We start from the raw sequence: 9,695 nt of genomic DNA, 5'->3' as shown, positions 1-9,695 counted from the left end.
GAGGGAGCTCTTCTTAATATTTTGACACCAAAATCATGTCGATACACCTTACCGACTGCGAGTAAAGCCACCCACGCTTTAACTTGACAGACTGTATTTCAATGGGTGAGTAGCCAATCGCTAGGAGGCATCACGGAACTTATATAAACGGCCGCGTAATTCGAACTCAAAATCAAGAAGGTATAGTTTTTAAATGAAAATTTTATACAACAAGTCAAAGAATAAATGAAATGTGGACTGTAGTTTATTAAAAATAAAAACTGTAAAGTTGAAAAGTATCAGTAAAGAAGAAACGAAAGATTTAGGAGGAAGGTAAATCTTGACCATCAGCAGGTAAGGTAGATTGAACACTGCTGCTTATAAGTTACCTCTTTAATACGCCTTTATTTTTATTTTTCCATTTCAATAATACCTTTTGACTTTGCAGTTTAACTTTGCATCAAGCCACAAACCACGGTTCATATTCTGTAACGACTTTGCACTCCATGTTCATGTGGAAACACCGTTGTGCATGATTGCATTTAGTGTGGATATCTAAACGAATAAAAACGTAATGCATGCAACTTTTATAGTCACGAATTTGTACTTTATCTCATGATAAAGACCTCTTCGTGCATGGTTTCAACAGCTAGTGAAATTTTTACAGGTATTTTACTTTGATTTTTTTAAAGAATATAAGCATAAAATAATTCGCGACAATTGGATACTTTTTTCAAATAATGATTTGAATTTTATTGGGTATTTTTATTGTAAAAATTGATATTACTAATTTGTAATCATCAGGTTTAGTTATAAAATGGTCCCCGTTAATCTTAATGTACTATCAGTATTGGAATCAATTTATATTGTTGCTTGTAATTTGTTGGGGAAGACAAAATAAACGCAAAGCGAACGAATCTCTCAATGAAAATAGATATCATTGAGATAAGTTTAAAACGCAATTCAACTAATTCAGCTATGTCTTGCATTGCCAGCCTATGTCCCCGTAGCCAGCACCTAATACTCGTCTACTATTTGAAATATTCACACATCTACTTTTTCTCCTATTTACAATCTTTCCTTTTCCATTCTTCTTCCTCCCTTCTTCTCTTTTTTTCCATCTTACCCAACACTCCCTTTGCCCATGCTACTGCCCTTTTCTCCCCCCTTTTATGCAAAAATACCCCCATGCTTATCCCACTTCTTTCCGCCTCTTCACACTCCTCCAACCAGTGCTCAGCTTTTGCCTCCCCTTTCCCGCACAATTCACACATTCTCTTCTCTCTAAAAAGCCAGAACCCAATGAAATCTTCCATGCAATCACATCTTATTCTCGCTATAGGTTTCTGACTTCCTTGTTCTCCTTTCTGACACAGATATTGCGCTCTTTTTCTTGGCATAATCCACACATAGTTTCCGTTAAACCTTGACTTACTTATTCTCTCCTCTCCTTCTATCTTCTCTTTCTCCGCGCCATTCTTTTGAACCAACTCATATACCTTCCTTCCCTACTCGTACATCGTTCTCACTTCATTCATCTGCAATCCAATTGTTCTAAAATGCCTTTACCTTTTCACTTCCATCTTTCCACCCCTACGTCTGTTCTCCTTTTCCCACCAACACTCCCTAGCCAGCTTACTCCCCCCACTTTCATAAATTTCTCCTCATATATACACGCTCGACTCCCTGTTCCCTAGACTCGTTCTTCCTGTTCTTCCTCCACTCCGTAAAATAAGACACTCATCACTAACGATTCAAACAATTTCATTCTTCTTCAAAAATCATCTGCGGATAACCTCTTGTCCAGCCCCCACATCTGCCTCATCACCACATTTGCCCTTCGTACTCTCTCTCTCTTTTTTATATGACCATCCACTCCCCCATTCCTCCGAAACAGGAAGCCCAGGTATACAAACTCTCTCACCTCCTGTACCGTTTTCCCCCTCCACTTCCAGTCCTCTCCCTTATCTCTCTCACCTACTTTTCTGAACATCATCACCTTCGATTTTTCTACATTTAATCCTAACCCATTTTTGTCCAAGTATCTTCTCCACCTTTTCATCATCTACTTTAAAGCCTCTTCGCTCTTTGCTAGCAGCACGATCTCATCTGCATATGTAAGTGCCCATATCCTGACTCCTCCTATCTTAACTCCTCCCCACTTCTCTCACCCCATCTTTCGTCTCCTCATATACCTTTCTTACTCTCTCGCATTGGACTCTCTTCACTCCCCTCTCTTCCATTGCTTCCCACAACCTCCCTCCATCCACCGAAGGGAACGCACCTTTTAGATCGACAAAAATTGCGTACACTTTGGCAGCCTTTTTGGTTAGTTCTCTATACAACACCTGCTGCAAGACGTAAATATTTTCAATAGTACTCCTTCCCTCCCTAAAAGCTCGCCTGTATCTCCGGCAATATTCCTTTTCTCTCAACATCCTTTCGCAGCCTATCTGCCAACACCATCGCGTGTATTTTATACGCCAGATTCATGAGCGTTATTCCTTTATAACTTTCTTGCCTCTTCCTATCCCCTTTCTTATATAGTAGCACGAGCAATTCCTCCCTCCATGTTTAGGGAAATCCGTTCCCCCTCCATACTTTTTTCACTGTCCCCTTCAGCCTCTCCCTTACCTCGTGTGTGCCAAACAGCCGCGCGTCGTTCTCTACACCGTCCAGCCCTGCTGCCTTAGATTTTTTAACTTCTTTCTCTGCTTCTCTATTTCCTCGTCATTCAGCTCCTGTCCATCTATCTTCCTCCTTCTTCTAATTGTCTCATCTGTCTTTCGTGTATCTGATCCCTGAAATTAATCTTTAAAAAATTGCATCCATTCGTCACTCCCTATCTTCTCACTTATCGCCACACTACCTTTCTTGGACCTATTAATCATCTTCCACACGTTCCCTTCTGTCTTTACACTTTTTGACTCCTCTTGCAGCTCTTATTCCTTTTCCTGCTCTTTCTTGTTACACATCACCCTGAACTCCTTCGTCATCTCTACGTACTCCTTCCTTTTCACGGTTCCTTCCGTCCACTTTCTGTACTTCTTTTTTGCCTTTCTCTTCGTCATTTAACATTCTCTATCCCACTACGTCTTCGCCATTCCTTTCTTCTTCTCCCTAAATACTTCCTTTTGCACACACCTTTTCACTTTCTCTTTTAGATCCTCCCATATCTTGTCCACCGATTCCCCCTTAAAGCTTACGTTGCCCAACTGCTCCTGATACTTCTCTATCGCCGCTCTCGGCCATGACACTCTTTTCCCTGATGACCCTACATCTCGACCCTGCCTTCCGCCTCCCTTCACCTTCATCCACATACTGAATGGCTGATGGTCTGATTCAACCCTTCCCCTGCGAATTTTTCTATCTCCTCCCACCCTTGTATATTCATGATCACATTTTTATCAACGATACCCCCATCTTACTCACATATGTTTATTCTCCCTCTTCATCCCCTGTTATCATACCATTCGTCACCGCCCAGCCTGTGTCCTCCATTTAGCCTCTTAGATTCTCCCCCTCTTTATTTATTATCTTATCCTTAACTTTTCTTTCGAAGCTCTCCCCTTCCCGATATAGCCCCCGCTCCTCCGATTCTCGCATTAAAACCCTCCAGTACTACCATACCCTCATCTCTCTCTCCTAGTAAGTCTTCTACCATTTCTGTAACCCTTTGCATCCCATCCTTATTTTATATAGTCACAAACTGATACGTTACCCCTCCTATCTTTACTGCTTTCATTTTCACGTCTTCCCCCTCTCCCTCTCCCTGAACTTTTCACTCGAATCCATCCCTAACCCCTGTTATGATTCCCCCACTAGTCCTTCCTTGCCTCTTTACTCTGCGATTCCAATTACATCAAATTTTTAAATATACTTCCAGAAATCTTTTTTTTTCTTCTTTACCTCTGATACGTTCCAGTAGAGCATCTTTAACACTAATTCTTCCTGCTTTTTCACCCCCCTCCCTACTTCCCACGAAACAAATTCTCCTGCACTTCATACAACACCTTATTTTCGTTCCATACCCACATTTTCTCATCTATTTTTATTTTCCGATACCCCACCTTTGCCGCTCCCTCTTCACTCCTCACCTTCCTAGCCCTAGCGCTTAGCATTTTCTGCATATATTTTTCGTTCCTCGTCAAATTTTGATCGATGTAAACCTTCTTATCATTTATTCGATTTTTTACGCATAACCCCTCATTTTTCTTCCCAGCTCTCTAATTCCTCCACCACCACTTCATTCTCCTTTCTCCCCTCCATCCCAACGTTCCCTATCTTGCCTTTAACTTATGCTCTGTAGCAGACCTTCCACCCCCTACTCTTCTTCCCCGCTCTTTAGCTTCAATTCTCTTATTACTATATTATTTCTCCTATCTTATCATTACCATTGTAATACTCGTTTATACTATTATCACTCAGTTTTTTAAGTTGGTTTGGCATTAACAGGGCGTAAAACAAAAGATAAATATCTCGGACTTAACCTCTACTTCACATTGAATTATCACGTGAATATTGAGGAAACTGATAAGAAAGTTGAAAAGATAATAGGTCTTTTTGCCTAATTCATAGAAAAAGTAAACTTATCACAACAAATAAAACGATACTGTATAATGCAATCATAAAAGTTTTGATGCTGTATGCAGCTTCAGTTTGGAGTAATACCAGAAAAATAAATATTCTTAAATTGCAAAGATTACAGAATAACCAGATTAGAATGATAAGTTTTGCGAATCCGAGGAATAGAAATATTAGATATCCATAAAGAATTTAATATTCCGCTTATTTAGAGAGAAATTCATGTACAAACAAAAAATAATATGACACTTAAATTGATGCCATTCCTGATATTCAGGATGCAAAAATACTCACTAGGAAGGTAACTCCATTTAACATGGAGTAAAAAATGCCTTGCAACATATTGATAGATACCTAATCTAGGAACCTAATCCAAAAAAAATTTTATGAGTGCACATTTTTTGTAAAAAATAGCTTGATGATCCATAAATGAATTCCTATTTAAAAAATAATAATAAGGTGATTTCATTGGGTTTAATAAATTGGACATCCGGCAAAATAAACTGAAATTAAATGTCTGTTTTTTGGAAAACCCAAAACTGCACAAGAATTTTTTATAAATTACAGTACATTAAACTTTCTGAAAAAGCCTTAAAAGAAAAACATGCAGACTGAAAGAAATAATTCAACGATACACGCATAATTCTGGTTATTCCAACCATAATGTATTACTCGCTCAGCTACAGTGATACGGTTTGCGTATTTTACCCATACCATAATTACTGAAACAATTTTACCGCTTCAGCCATATGTTCTAATAGATATTTCCCAACATAGGATGGCTGCGTCAAGCAGAATTTGGTTGGGGTAAATCAGCCATACGCACAGCTCTCAGCTGCACCTCCCATTGAGGAGATCTAAGCATACCGATCGAATAGTCTAATGCTATGCATGCCTGATAGAAAATGCTAATGAGAATGCATCCTTTATACTACAGTGGAGTTAAAGTCAATTTAAATTTCGATTTTTTGTACTTTCGTTATTGTTCACACTATAAAACTATAAATTCATTGAAAATTATTTTTCAAAGATACAAGCGGAAAAAATATAAATCGTTTTTGTTTTATATTGCGTTGAACTATTCAAAAAATTGTGTTACAAAGTTCTGTTCAATGTAGAGGCCGGAATGACGTAACCTCGATTGAAATGTAGGGTATACGAAAAACGTAAAATAGTTCTATTAAATCTAGAATTCTAGCTAAAATACAGTCTATATCAGAAAAGTTTTAAAGCCAATTTTTCGCCGAAAAGAATCATTCTTTTGTATTATTACTTTATTACTTTAATATTTGTTCACATGTTCGATTACAGAATTATTTTGTATTACACAATCACTAATCTATTCATAATGGCACTCATAATGGCCTCTCAGCTAACCTAGCTTGAAGTATAAAGAAAAAAATCTGAAATATAACCTACAACTGTGTAGGGCTGTCTGAAAATTTTTGTAACCCATTCTATAGAAAATTTTGCCAAGCTTATAATAATATATTTATTTTGGGATTTTTTCTTTAGTTGTATCATATAATACTGCTCTTTCTCTTTAATTTGAGACTGGCAGAGTTCAATTACCATTTTTCTTAACAAGTTACGCCAATTTGAAATTACGAGATATGTCCTATTATGTCTTGAGCATTTTTTTAAAATACTTTGAGGCAGACATTTTCTACTGGAAGTTTTCTCTTGAAAATTTGTACTTAGAGGTGTTCGGGGTTGTTGAAATCCCAAAAAATGATGTGTCTTCTGTAGATAGATAAACGTTTATTTTTCGGCCTGCTGGCCTTACAAAATTGACTTGCTTACAGTTCCATTTTTTACATAATTTTCTTACAACTACGTCTTACAAAGTACCATCCATCCACATCTTATAACTAATCCGCTCGCTCCTATAGCCTAACCTTCCTCGCTGCGCCTCGCCTCGCCTCGCACGCATTTTGCTCTTTTGTCGCGATTCCTCGCATTACCAGCCTCTGTCTCCGCAGCTAACACCTAATACTTATAAATAAATAAATATAATAAATAATAAATAATATATAATAAATAAATAATAAATATTTACAATATTTACATTTCTCTTACATCTACTTCCTCTCCTATTCACAATCTTTCCTTCTCCATTCCTCTTTCTCCTTCCTTCTCTTCTTCTCTATCTTACGCAACACCCCCTTCACCCATGTCACTGCCCTTTCGTCACCCCTTTCATGCAACAATACCTCCATGCTTATCCCCCTCCTTTCCACCTCTTCATATTCCTCCAACCAATGCTCCAATTTTGTATCCCCCTTCCCGCACAATTCTCATATTCTTTCTCTCTAGAAAGCCAGAACCTATTATACTTCTCCATACATCCGCAACTCATTCTCGCTAAAAGTTCCTGAATACCTTGCTCTTCTTTCTTACACAAATATTGTGCTCTCTCCCTTAGCATGATCCACACATAGTTTCCGTTATACCTTGACTCTCTTATTCTTTCCTCTCGTTCTGCCTTCTCTTTCTCCATTCCATTCTTTTGAACCAACTCATATACCTTCCTTCCTTCCTCGTCCATTCTGCTAACTTCATCCATCTGCAATCCATTCGTTCTAAAATACCTTTCCATTTCCCTTTCCACCTCCATCTTTGCACCACTACGTCTTTTCTCCTTCTTTCACCAACACTCCCTAACCAATTTACTTTCCCCCTCTTCCAAAAATTTCTTTTCATATTCACACGCTCGACTCCCTGTTATAATCCCTAAACTCGTGCTTTCTGTCTCCCTCCTGATAATATAGTTCGGCGTATTCCTCGCCAACCCCAGTATCCACTTTACATACTTCTCCTGTGCCTTATTTACCTCCGCATTTCCCTTCCAACCCCACACCTTCACTCCGTGCAATAAGACACTCATCACTAGCGAATCAAACAATTTCATTCTCCTTTCAAAATCATCTGCGAACAATCTCTTCCCCATTACCCACACCTGCCTCATCGCCACGTTTGCCGTTCTCACTCTCTCTTTTATATGACCATCCACTCCCCCATTTCTTCAAAACAAGACGCCCAGGTACACAAACCCTTTCACCTCCTGTACTGTTTTCCCTTTCACTTCCACTCCTCTCTCCCATCTCTCCCAACTTCTTTCCTGAACACCATAACGTTCGACTTGTCTGCATTTAACTCTAACCTATTCTTGTCCAAGTAACGTCTCAACCTCTTCATCATCTCCTTTAAAGCCTCTTCGCTCTTTGCGAATAGCACTATGTCATTTGCATATACGAGTGACCATATCCTGACTCCTCCTACCTTAACTCCTCTCACCACTCCGGCCGCTATCTTATTTTCCATATCCGCGATCAAAATTGCAAAAAGCGTTGGGCTAATAGGGCACCCTTGCCTCAACCCCCTATTCATCCAGAATCCCTCAGAGATTCCCTCCCTTCCTCTCACACTATCTTTGGTTTCCTCATATACCTCCCTTACCCTCTCGATCAGGCCCCTCTTCACTCACCTCTCCTCCATTGCCTCCTACAACCTCCCCCTACCCACTGACGGGAACGCGCTCTTTAGATCTACAAAAAACGCGTACACTTTGGCGTCTGCCTTACCTCTTGTGTGCCAAACAGCCACGCTTTGTTCTCTACCCCGTCAATCCCTGCTGCCTTCGATTTTTTCAACTTCCCTATCTGCTTCTCTATCTCCTCGTCGTTCAGCTCCTCTTCATCTAACTCTCTGTTTCTTCTAATCTCCTCATCTCTCTTTCTAGTATCTGCCCCCTGAAATGAATCCTTAAAAAATTTCTCCATTTGTCGCTCCCTATCTTCTCACTTATCCCCTCCTAACCTTTCCTAAACCTATTAATTATCTTTCATACGTCTCCTTCTGTCTTAACACTTCTCAACTCCTCTTCCAGCTCTTTTTCTTTTTCCTGCTCTTTCTTCTTACACGTCACCCTAAACTCCTTCTTGATTTCTACGTACTCCTCCCTTTTCGCGGTTCCTTTCTTCGAGTGTGTCTTCTGTGCATAAACTCAAAAGTAGCCAAAAACGCCATTTTTTGGGTACATAACCTTAAATATCTTCAAATCCTAACGAGATGGGCCAATTCTGGAAACGCATTCAGATTCTACGTAAAAAATTACTCCGGAAATTACCCTCCACTTTCCAACCACAAACCCATGTTGGCCATTTTTAAATCATTTAAAATGCTTTGTAATGTTTTAAATTCCTTTACCGATTTTGTAAACCATATCAAGTTCATTCAAATACTACAAAATCACTTTAAAACTTTTGAACCCATACAAAGTATTTGAAATACTTGAAAATATTTTGTAATTACACAATAATACATAAAGCTCTTTGAAATTTCTTAAAATCACTTTAAATGATTGGGAATCTTTAAAACTTGTAGAGCGCAAAGGGAAATTGAGAAATATGTCAGAATATTTGTGAAGATTAGGGGATATTTAAGAATATTTTAGAATATCAAGAATATTTAAGCTTATTAGGAATATCAAGAATGCCAAGAATGTCCGGGGTATGGGAATATTTGGTGAGTATATCAGTAATGTTGGATTGATCAACCCCTCGTCATATCAAAATAAATTGATTTAAATGATATCACATTTTGAAGAGACAATTTTTTATTTTAAGTACTTGTTACATTTAAGTCTTGAGTACGAGGGTAGTTCAATAAGTCCTTAGAATGAAGTATAAAAACAATTTTTTTGGGGTAAATTTTTTTTATTTTTCAACATAATCTCCTTGGAGCTCTATACACTTGGTCAATCGCTTTTCAAGTTTTTTTAATCCTTCAGAAAAGTGCGTTTTCGGAAGTTCCTCAAAATAAGCACTTACAGAGGCAATGACGTCTTCGTTGTCTGGAAATCTCTGTCCACCGAGCCATTTTTCAAGTTTGGAAATAAGAAAAAGTCACTGGGGGCTAAATCTGGTGAATACGGTGGGTGTTCGACCAATTTGAATTTTAGTTCTTCAATTTTAGCCATTGAAACGAAGCATGTGTGAACTCGGGCATTGTCGTGATGAAAGAGAATGTTTTTTCTCGCCAAATGTGGTCGTTTTTTTTAAATTTCTTCTTTCAGCTGCTCTAATAATGATGCATAATATTCACCAGTGATTGTTTTACCCTTTTCCAAG

The 9,695-nt window shown here is 38.5% G+C and overlaps 1 protein-coding gene across 1 annotated transcript in view; it reads right to left on the bottom strand.

The window, feature by feature from the left end:
* The window catches only part of LOC117171736 (probable chitinase 2), a 149,456-nt gene that overhangs the window by 77,952 nt on the left and 61,809 nt on the right, over nt 1-9,695 (bottom strand). The window lies entirely within an intron of this gene.

This window comes from Belonocnema kinseyi, chromosome 4 (assembly GCF_010883055.1).
Source record: "Belonocnema kinseyi isolate 2016_QV_RU_SX_M_011 chromosome 4, B_treatae_v1, whole genome shotgun sequence".
Lineage (NCBI taxonomy): Eukaryota > Metazoa > Arthropoda > Insecta > Hymenoptera > Cynipidae > Belonocnema > Belonocnema kinseyi.
Note: the sequence above shows the minus strand (reverse complement) of the source record. Positions and strands in the feature narration are given on the sequence as shown.